We start from the raw sequence: 10,105 nt of genomic DNA on the forward strand, positions 1-10,105 counted from the left end.
TTGTTATTGATAGTGGTAGTTTAGATCATCTTGTTTCAGAAGAGATGGTGAAAAAGTTGAAATTGGAGAGGTTGAAACACCCTAAGCCTTATCAAATAGAACGGATTTGGGATGAACATAAGTTGTTAGTAATTGAACAGTGTTTGGTAAAATTGAAAATTGGGAATTATCATGATGAAGTTTTGTGTGATATTATGCCTATGGATATTTGTCATCTTTTGTTGGGAAGACCTTGGTAGTTTGATAGACAGACAATACATAATGGGAGGAAGAATACATACATTTTTGTGGCCAGTGGGATGAAGCAAACCTTGTTACCTTTAGAGGAACCTTTGAAGAATGAAGTTTGTACAAATACCAGAATCTGTTTAGTAGATGGAAGGAAATTTATGTATGGACTGAGACATAAGAATGTGTGTTTTGCCTTAATTCCTAAGAAGACTGAGAGACTGGAACCAGAAGAAGAGTACTCGGAAGAGACAAGAGATTTTCTAACAGATTATGAGGACATCATTTCAGATAATGTACCTGATGGATTGCCACCTGTTAGAAGTATTAGTCATTGCATGGACTTGGTTCCCAGAGCTAGTTTGCCTAACAAAGTTGCACACCGATTGACACTGGCAGAGAATGAAGAACTGAATAGAAAAATGTAGGAGATGTTGAAGAAAGGTTTGATCAAGGAGAGTCTGAGCCCTTGTGCGGTACCAACAGTATTAGCACCTAAGAAGAATGGAGAATGGAGGATGTGTAGCGATTCAAGAGCAATAAACAAGATCACAGTGAAATACTAGTTTCCTTTTCCTAGGATGGATGACATAATGGACTATTTGAGTGGAGTAAAATACTTTACAAAGATATATTTGAAGAGTGGATATCATTAGATCGGGATTAGAGAAGGTCAAGAGTGGAAGACAACATTTAAGACAAATGAAGGACTATATGAATGGTTGGTGATGCCTTTTGGATTGACTAATACACCGAGCACTTTCATGAGGCTGATGAATGAGGTATTGAAGAAATTCTTGGGTAAGTTTGTTATTGTGTATTTGGATGACATTTTGATTTTCAGTAAAACAAAGGAGGAGCATTTGTTGTTGTTAATACAAGTTTTGTAGAGGTTGAGAGAATAAAAGTTGATGATCAATATCAAGAAGTGTACTTTCATGAAGGATGAGTTAGTCTATTTAGGATCTGTGATATCTAAGGATGGTTTCAAGATGGACCCTGAGAAAGTGAAAGCCATTGTTGAGTGGACTACATCGGAAAACATTGGAGAGGTAAGATCATTCCATGGATTGGCTAGATTTTACTGGAAGTTTATCAAAAATTTCAGTTCAGTTTGTAATCCTATGATTGAGACCATGAGAGGAGATCAGAAGGAATTCAAGTGGACCACTAGAGAAAACAAAAGTTTTAAATTGTTGAATCAGAAAATGACTAAGAAACCTATGTTAGCTTTAATGGATTTCAATAAGGTATTTCAAGTGGATTGTGATGCAAGTGGAACAACAATAGGAGCAGTTTTGAGTCAAGAAGGGAGAGCAGTAGCCTATTTTAGTGAGAAATTGAATGATGTCTGAAAGAGATATTTAGTGTATGATCATGAGTTTTATGCCAAAATTCAAGCCTTGAAGAAATAGGGACACTACTTGTTGCCTAAGGAGTTTGTGTTGTATATAGATCATCAAGCTTTGCAATATTTTAACAATCGGAGTAAGTTGAATCAGAAACATATGAGATAGATAGAATTCTTGCAGAGTTACACCTTTGTGTGGAAGCATAGAAGTGGGAAATATAACAGAGTTGCTGATGCATTGAGTAGCAGAAGGAATTTGTTGGCTGAGATGAGAGTGATAGTATTAGGTTTTGAAGATTTGAAGACCTTGTATGATGAAGACCTAGATTTTGCAGAACCTTGGAAAGCATGTAGAGAACCAGTTATGGTTGATAGGAGCAAATGGTTGGATTATTTCATTCAGGATAGGATGTTATTTAGGGGAGTTCAGTTGTGCATACCTAAGAGTTTCATGAGAAAACCTGATAAAAGAGAAATATAGTGGAGGTTTAACTGGAAATTTTGGCATTGACAAAATAATTGAATTGGTGAGTGGGCAGTACATTTGGCCCTAGATTCATAAGGATGTTAAGAGATATGTGTAAATTTGTAGAGTTTGTGAAGTTGCAAAAGGTAGTAGTTAGAATGTAGGATTGTATAAACCTTTGATAGTACTGGTAAGACCTTGGGAGGATATAAGAATGGATTTTTTACTTGGATTGCCTAAGACATCGAGAGGGAATGATTCTATATTTGTGGTAGTGGGTAGATTTTTTAAGATGGCTCATTGTTAGGATTCCCAAAGATACTGAGAGGGGGGTGAATTAGTATCTGACCGGTATAATAATTTTCTTAACTTATAGCATGAAAAGCATATCAAAATTGTGTACCAGTAAACCAAAAATAATGCAGTAAATAAGAGCAATAACCACAACATAAGAGACACACCATAACAGAGTATTTTTAACAAGGAAACCCGGTGTGGGAAAAACCTTGGTGGGATTTGTGACCCAAAATATTTTCTTACTGGCCAATAAGGGAATATTACTATTTACAATAGGGGCCTGCACATGCAGGAAGCTGGCCAAGTGCCTAGAGCTCACTGCTCAATTACAAAAAGAAGTCACACTAATTTACAAAATGGATTATAGAAATCCAATGTCTTGTACTACTTCAGATCAACATCTACTATGCTAGATTCAGTACTGGTTTAAGCTCTGCAACATACATAAACCCTTATCCAATGTCTGCCTTACAATTTTTATATTAGGTCTGCATTGATCCTTCCATCTTCTATCCATACTAAATGATCTACAATGATCTCATACATATATGAGTCCTATTACAATCTGCCAAGTCGGGTTACAAAATATTTTACAATTAAATACAAAATACATTTAAACAAAATTCATGTCAGCCATGGTGTCAGTGATCTGTGTGCCGGTGTTGAGTCTGTCGGTGTTGGTGCCTGCCGGTATCATAGGATTGCAAGGTTGCCATTAATGAAAATACCTTCAATCACTTACAATTTCTCATTGGAGTGTGCATTTGCCAACAATCCCCCCCTTTGGCATTGATGGCAACACTCATGAGAAAAATCAAAAAGTGTCCAAAAATGTTGTCCAAAAAGAATCTGCCAAAACATCCTACCAAAACTGTGTTGTCAAAAATGTATAAAATGTATGCTCCCCCTGAGCTGATGATGTCTTTGTTTTGACATTTTTCTCATTTCCACTACTCCCCCTTTGACATCAATGACAAAGGTTGTCATTCACTATCAGTAGAGTGAGGTTCCTACCTAGATCCTTGTAACGGGGGGGTTACAATCTGGAAAAGATCTGCCAGTACCAAATTCTAACTGTCGCCGAACCTTTTACTATCTTTCAATGCTGCTTTTGTTCTCTGAACTATACCGGTTAGTATGTGCATTTTCTCTTTTGGTGTCTTAAGTCCAAGAACCAGAGCCTCAGAAATTTCTTTTCTCAAAGAAATGAGGTAATCTAGTTTAGGACCTAGTTTACATTTTAAGTTTTTTGCCTTATCCTTTATCTTCTCTTTGTCTTTTTCCAACTTCTCAATTTTCTCTTCAAGATCTGCAATGTTCTTATCAATTTCCAAAAATGAATCTAATGATCCTATTAAATTGTCAGCAATATTGTTAATATCTTCTTGAGCTTTGCTGATCTCCGAATCTATGTTCTCTGTCAAAATATTAGTTTTGCAAGTGTCTCTGTATAGTTTATTGAAATCCAAAATTGTTTTTCCTAGTGCTGGTAATAAGGTTTCTATTTTCTCCTTATTATTTTTCACTAATTCCTCAAAGAATTTGTCTTTCTCCTTAATCATTCTCTCCCTAAATGTGTCCTCATTTATCTGATCAACTATCAAAATGTTACTAGTGATGTATTTAGACAATGTGTCTAGTTGACCTAAAGAATCTTTACTTCCTACAATGCACTTGGGTGCTATCAATTTAAGAATAGGAATAGTGTCATCAATAGCCATATAGGCTTGTGCATTACACTCAATGATCTTCTTAATAGAATCCAATAATACCTCTGTCATGTTCATTGGTCTGAATTCTGTCATTGAAGTACCAAATGTCTGCCCAACTGTCTTCACAATTTCTGTGCTATCCGTTGTAGTAGTAACTTTACTTGTCTCGACCTCTGGTAGGTCAGTTTGTGTTTGCATTTCTACTAGCAAAGGTTTAGGATTTTTAGCTATTGTCGGTGGCACTGTCTCTATTTGAATCTCAGCCTATTTCTCAACCTATTTCTCAATCTGTGTATCAACTTGTTTCTATTTCGGTGCCGCAAAGGATTTCTCTGAGCTCTCAACTGTCGGTTTTTCAGATGTAGTCTCTGTATGCACTTCTAGTTTCTCTATATTTACCTCTGATTGTTTTTTAGTTTCATTTACTAGTACTTCAGATGGTTTCTCAGTGGTGTCCTCTGTCGATTTCTCTGTATCTATAGGTTTTTCAGTGCTTATATTTATAGTCTCACTAACTCCAACCTCAACATCTGCAGCCAGTGGCTTAGTAGCCATATCTTTCTTCTTGTCCTCAGTGGTCTCTTTATCTACCACAGTATTCACCTCTTGTGTATCTATATTCATGGTATACAAAACTTCAGACTCATGATTTGTATCCTCTTGAGGAATCTCCATACTCTTTGTAGCCAGTTGTGTGTCAACTGTTTCTACCGGTGGAGTATCAGAAAGAGGTGGGGGTAAGTTATGAGTTATTTTTAGGTTTGGAGGTCCACCTTCCTTACCTTTCCCCTTATCCCTGTCCTTTTGATATACTCTGATAGTCTTGGGTCTTTTGAGTTCTTCTTGTTTCTCTTTTTCAACAAAGAATATGTCCCATTGGTCCACAATCTCTTCTGAAATTTTATTCATTCTTCCTGCCATTAGTGTTACATGCTAGTGACTAGTTGAAAATAATGTCCGGTTGGCTTCACTGATTGATTGATCAATCTCTTCAGGTGAGTTCACTGGGTGAACTGCAAGTAATTTCTTAATTTTTATTTTCTTATCCAACTCAATAATAGCTACCCTTCTAGCTTCAAGTCTTCTGTAAAGATCAGTGGGTATTTCATCAACAATTTCCATCAAAAAATTTCTTGTAAATATCCAAGTGTAAAATTACACTATTTTCTATGCTTTCTCTATCATCAATGGAAAGTGTGTTATATAGTTTGCTAATGTTTTTCAACTTTCCATCCTCTGTTATTTCACTAAGGAGTTTATCTAATGGAGCAATGTCTTGTTTTACCTTCTTCTTCTTCGGAGTCAACTTCTTAATTGGAGGCCTTACTGCCTATTGCTTTTGCCATGTTCTCCTAGGTGTGGGTGAGGGTACCTATGAGGGTTTTCTTTTCCTTTCTACCCTTTTGAATACAACCGGTATATCACTTTCAGAGGAAGTTGCAATTGGTGAAAGATGATTTTCTGGTCGAAGTCCTTCCAACTCACTTTCCTTAATACCAGTTTGCTTCAATACATCTTCCTTAATAGCTTTAGCTTGTTTAGTTCCCTTCCTCACCGTTTGTTCAACTTTCTTAACTCTTTTCTATGATTGAATACCACTCTCAATTATTTCTGCATTTCCAAAGACTTTCTCAGAGGGTTCCTTTGGTGCTTCAAGGAGGGATTTTGCATAAGTTTCAATTATGTTATCATCTATTTCATATCCCATTTCAATTACCCAAATAGTTCTAGGGACAACTACCTCCAAATAGATTTCATCTTTCTTAATTACAAAACATATTTCCTTTTGATATTTATCCACAATTGCTTGGGACAACCTAATTCTTGTCTTCATTTGAGCTTTTAGTGCTTGAAAATGTTCATTTATGTTTTTGTCTATGTTTTCTCCCATGTTGTTTAATGTATCCAATACTTGCTTTCCTATAGGTATATCAAAACCAAAATCTCTCCTACCAATACCGGGTACTTTCTTAGTAATGTATAGCATTAAACATACAAGAAAATTTCCAAATCTAAAAGTTCCTTTCTTATCTCCTTTGATCTTCTTCAGATTGTCTATTAATTCATCTTTAAGCCATTCACACACATCTATTCTAGCATTATCATTAACCATGTTATATGCACTTTTAATACATAGGCTAGCTACTGAGTTTAACCTATTTGAATGTGTATCCTTGTAGCCTAAAATCATACTGACAAATTTGACATTTATGTCCTTCACATCATTGACTCTAAGTGATCTCTTGTCAAATGTTACACCGGTTAGGTCTATTACTGTGTCATTGGAGACCTTTTTAGTTCTTCCAGGCCTGCTACTGGTGGAAGGTAACCCTGTTACTAGCTTAACCACTTCTTTGGTGATCTTATGAATTGAATCCAACCAAAAGAATTCACCATGAACTTTGCTTAGCACAATCCTTATAACATCCTTGGGAAAATCCAAGACACTAAGCATTTCAGTAAAACCTAGGGTTTCCACTATCTTATGTTCTGGTTTGATATTTCCAGATTCATTACATAAAATAGTCCTATACATATTCTTGATTTCATCATCTCCTAATTCCTCTATATGACAATGTATGTATAACCTAGGGTCTTCAACATATACTACTCCCTTAGGAATTTGAGAAAATGAACCTAGGGTATCATCTTTCTTCGCTACTTCAGGAACAAGTTTGAATATGGGTCTAGGTCACTTGATAACCTCAATCACAATAGGGTTTGCAATATATTCAGGTGTGGATGAGGAAGCCATAGTTATAAATACTTCAATCTACCTTAAGGATGAGTGCTTGGATGAATTGCTTCACTTTTTTGCTAAGGATGCCTTTGCTTGGGAATTTTTGCAATCTCGAAGATTTGAATGTTTGGTGAATGAAAAAGAGCCAAAACACTTACTTTATAATGTTGTTTTCTCCAACTACCACATTTAATGCTTGTCGATTAAGTCACAACTTAACTCATCTACCGGTAAAGAAGTAATTCAATTTCTCACCATCAACCGAGGGTATATTAGTACATTTTTTAGTTTGTTGCTAAACCCCCAAAGGATTTTCCTTCAGTTAGATGAAGAGTCTCCTACCAGTGGAGTCTTACTCTGTTCTACCAATGGATGAGTATTCCCATCAACATTCTGATCTGACTTTCTGATCCATTGTTTTGAGAATTCTTGCTTTACCTCTTCAACTTTTTCTTTACCTTTCAAGCTTGGTCCTTTGTTATTTGCCGGTGGTGTCTTGCTTCTACAAAATTTAGCAATATGTCCAATCTTGTTACAAGCATAACAATTCACATTGTTTTTCTGAATAGGTTTCCCATATCCTATGCCGGTTTGTGTTTTGCATTGATTAGATAGATGCCCAAATCTTCCACAAACATAACATCTTACATTCATTCTACAATTTTCTGAATTATGACCAACTTTGTTGCATTTAGAACATTGACTGGTGGGTGTATTAGTGTTCTGACAATTTCTAGATCTACACTGATTTTCTCTATGACCATACTTGTTACAGTTAAAGCATTTTCCATTAAATTCGTAAGCATTAGGTTGTCTTACCAGTTTACTATCATCATGATTGTTTGCAGTATTGGAGCTTTCACTAACTTCAAATCCAAGGCCATTTGGTTTCTGATTCTTTAGCATGTCATCAAGTTCTTCTAAACTTTTCTTGAATTTTTCTTTGTGTTGATTTGCAGCATCTAGATCACTATCCAAGATTCCTTTCTATCTCATGAGTTCAGTTCCATCATTTTGTGTATGCATCAAATCTATCTTTAACACATCATTTTCATGACTAAGTCTTGTGTTTTTATTTCTAGCATCATTCAGTCTTCTCACCAAGTCATCTTCATTCTTCTTCCAAGTTTTAGTTTCTTTACAAAATCTAATAGTCATATCTTGCATCTCATTCTTCATTGTATTGTTCTCTTGTCTTAGTTTGTTTACCAGTTCATTAAGAGTTTCTTTTTCATCTTCATCATTCTGCATCTTTTCACAAAGTTCTCTTCTCTTATTCCTTGCTATAGTGATATTTTCTTGAAGTCCTTGAATAATATCTTGTGCATCCTTCAGATCATCTATAAGTTTGATATTCTTTACTTTTTCTGCATCATATTCTGAAAGAGTTGTTTCCAATTGCTTTCTTAAGTTTTCCATCTCTATCGGTGTCAAGATCTTCCTCAAGCTATTAGGCTTTTGAAAATAGAGGACCAGGCTCTAATACCAATTGTTAGGATTCCCAAAGATACTGAGAGGGGGGGGGGGGGGGTTGAATTAGTATCTGACCGGTATAATAATTTTCTTAACTTATAGCATGAAAAGCATATTAAAACTGTGTACCGGTAAACCAAAAATAATGTAGTAAATAAGAACAATAACCACAACATAAGACACACACCATAAAACAATATTTTTAATGAGGAAACCCGGTGTGGGAAAAACCTCAGTGGGATTTGTGACCCATAATATTCGCTTACTGGCCAATAAGGGAATATTACTGTTTACAATAGGGGCCTGCACATGCAGGAAGGCCAAGTGCCTAGAGCTCATTGCTCGATTACAAAAAGAAGTCACACTAACTTACAAAATAGATTATACAAATCCAATGTATTGTACTGCTTCAGATCAGCATCTACTATGCTAGATTCAGTACTAGTTTAAGCTCTGCTACATACATAAACCCTTATCCAATGTCTACCTTACAATTTGCATATTAGGTTTGCATTAATCCTTCCATATTATATCCATACTAAATGATCTACAATGATCTCATACATATATGAGTCATATTACAATCTGCCAAGTCAGCTTACAAAAGATTTTACAATTAAATACAAAATACATTTAAACAAAATTCTTGTCGGCCATGGTGCCGATGATCAATCTTTATGGTGTCGGTGATCTGTGTGTTGGTGTTGAGTCTGTCAGTGCTGGTGCCTACTGATATCATAGGATTGCAAGGTTGCCATCACTCATTTCATATCATGTAAGAAGACATCAGATGCATTACATGTAGCAAGCCTATTTTTCAAGGAAGTGGTGAGATTGTCTGGATTACTTAAGAGCATAGTTTCAAACCGAGACACTAAGTTTGTTGCCTATTTTTGGAGAATACTTTGGAAGAAGATGAAGACAAATTTGAAGTTCAGTTCTACTTTTCATCCACAGATTGATAGATAGACAAAAGTTGTTAACTGGAGTTTGGGAAACTTGTTGAGATGTTTAGTGGGAGATAAAACTGGAAGTTGGGATTTGATCCTTGCACAAGTAGAGTTTTCCTACAACAATTCAGTGAATAGAAGTACCAGAAAAAAACCTTTTGAGATTGTTACTAGAGTGCATCCTAGAGGAATATCATAATTGAGAGACATTAGTAGTGAAGACTGGAAGAGTTCAGAAGCAGAAGATTTTGCAGATCACATGACAATATTGCATATCCAGGTTAAATAGTATTTGGAAGACATGAACAACAAATATAAGGAGAAGGCATATGAGAAGAGGAGACATAAGGAGTTTGAATTTGGTGATGAAGTGATGGTATATTTGAGAAAAGAGAGCTTCTCGGTTGGAACTTATAATAAGTTGCAAATGAAGAAGTTTGACCCTGTAATATTTTGAGGTAGTTCAAGTCTGGAAATGCATATGAAGTGGAGCTACCAGATAGTCTAAGTATTTCAACTATATTAAACATTGAATATCTTCATGAGTACCATGAACTAGAATTCAATGAGGAAAATGTTGCAAACTGGGAGAAACAATCGCCTTAGAAAGAACCAGATCAGATTGAAGAGATTTTGGATAGTAGGATTGGGCGTAGTACCTGGAACAATCAGTACAAAGAATATCTTGTGAAGTGGAAGAGAAAACTGGTTGAAGATTCATCTTGGATTTATTAGGCATAGGTAGACCCCAGAAGAGGGAGAGTCTCACCTTTTTTTCATTAACCCCATATGTCTGATGCAGGAGCATCCCCGATTCACAACAATCTTGTATCAACCAAAAACATTTTTCTTTCTGTTTTGTTTTTTGTTTGCAGTTTCAGTTCTCCT

Source organism: Cryptomeria japonica, chromosome 6 (assembly GCF_030272615.1).
Source record: "Cryptomeria japonica chromosome 6, Sugi_1.0, whole genome shotgun sequence".
Lineage (NCBI taxonomy): Eukaryota > Viridiplantae > Streptophyta > Pinopsida > Cupressales > Cupressaceae > Cryptomeria > Cryptomeria japonica.